The sequence below is a fragment of the Dioscorea cayenensis genome, chromosome 7 (genome assembly GCF_009730915.1).
Source record: "Dioscorea cayenensis subsp. rotundata cultivar TDr96_F1 chromosome 7, TDr96_F1_v2_PseudoChromosome.rev07_lg8_w22 25.fasta, whole genome shotgun sequence".
NCBI lineage: Eukaryota > Viridiplantae > Streptophyta > Magnoliopsida > Dioscoreales > Dioscoreaceae > Dioscorea > Dioscorea cayenensis.
Genome location: NC_052477.1, coordinates 28042207 through 28044225, shown reverse-complemented (window position 1 = coordinate 28044225; position 2019 = coordinate 28042207).

The following is a 2019-nucleotide window of genomic DNA, read 5'->3' as shown; positions in this document are numbered from 1 at the left end:
CTTCTATTGCTATCTCTCGGCCATTCCCTGCCCTATGGAACGCCTTGCATCAGGCATACAAGGATGACACCCAGATCCAGGCTCTCATGGCCTCCATTCAACAAAACACCAGTAGAATTTCCAAATTACACCATCAGAAACAACATAATCCTCCTTCATGGTAAAGTGCTGGTCCCGGCCAATGGCGCTTTACAACAATTGCTCATTCCGAGCATCATACCACCCCCCGTAGGAGGACGTATGCGGGTATTCAACGGACACTCCATCGCATTAACAGCACCTTTGTGTGGCCCGACTTAAAAACACACCATGTTCGAGATTTCGTTAATCGCTGCCAGGTCTGCCAAATGGTCAAACCTTTCAACCGCGCACCACAGCGGTTGTTACAACCCTCTTCCCATTCCAGGTGCCGTTTGGGAAGCCGCAACCATGGACTTTATCACTCATTTACCGACGTCCGATGGCAAAACTGCGATCCTGGTTATCGTGGATAGACTATCTAAACATGCACATTTCACGGGATTACCAACTAAATTCACGGCCTCTCTTGTCGCTGAAGTTTTCATTCGGGACATAGTGCGCCTTCATGGAATACCTTCTTCCCTTGTATCCGACAGGGATCCACTCTTTCTCAGTAAGTTCTGGCAAGAGCTATTTTCGACTTCAGGGCACACAATTGACAATGAGCAGCGCGTACCATCCTCAAACGGATGGTCAAATGGAGATTCTCAACCGTTACCTTGAGGATTACTTACGTTGCTTCACCGGTGATCATCCTCGCACATGGCACCGTCTCCTTCCATGGGCCGAGTGGCACTACAACACCTCATGGCACTCCTCCATACAGATGACCCCATACGAAGCCGTATTCGGTCACCGGCCTCCCTCTCTCTTAGATTATACTGAAGGATCGGCCACTGTCACTGCCGTCAAGGAACTCCTTCAAGACTGTGACCAGGCACTTGCTACTTTAAAACAAAATCTTCAGAGGGCCCAGCTACGCATGAAGAACAAGGCTGACGCTCATCGCACCGACATCACATTCCAACCACGGGACTGGGCATTTTTAAAGTTACAACCTTATCGGCAGACATCCTTAACTGGCCAACCGACTCATAAGCTCTCTAGACGATTCTTTGGGCCTTTTCAGATCTTGGAACAGATAGGCTCTGTTGCCCATCGGCTGGCTCTGCCGGACACCGCCCAATTACACGACGTTTTCCATGTTTCTAAGCTCAAAAAATGCAACGGCGATCCCTCTGTCCAACTGCTTCCACTCCCTACCACTTTCAAAGACAACCAGCCTGTCTTTCATCCTGCAGAGATACTTTCCTCACGACTGGTTCTGCAGCAAGGGCGACCCCAACGCCAACACCTCATCCGCTGGGAAAATCACTCTGCTGCTGACGCTACCTGGACAGCGGCCGACGATCTTCGCCGGAACTTTCCTAACTTCTACCTTGAGGACATGGTGGCTCTCGAAGCCGCGGCCCATGTGCCGGTCGACGTCACCAACAGAGAAGATGCGGAGGACAAAGGAAAACGGGAAAAAAGGGCCTAAAACCAAGGAGACAAAGATAAGTGGAAGACCAAGACGTGGCAACAGGGCTCTGACTGGGGAGACAAGATTCAAAGACTTTATCATGTGAAGAGTCTGAAAGTTGGTGCTAAATGTATTATATTAACATGGAGATGTAACCTTAACCTGTTATTAAGGGTAGCTTGTGGAACAAGGAACCGAATGATTATGTTCCTTTAAATGTAATCCATGAGAAGGGGAATGAAGAAGATGCTGCTCCTTTTCTCTTATTCTTCTACTACTTTTCCTTCTATATCTCCTTTCTTTCTCAACTCTTCAGCTTCCTTCTATCTCTCTTAGAAACCATAAGACTGAAGAGATCGCTACAGATTTTATCTTCATTCAGCGTTTTTGATGAAGTGAAGGGAAATTGCTTAGAGGAATACTCATTATTCCCGGATTGGGAAATGAAGTTTGAGACCCGTTCGCATGTTTTTATT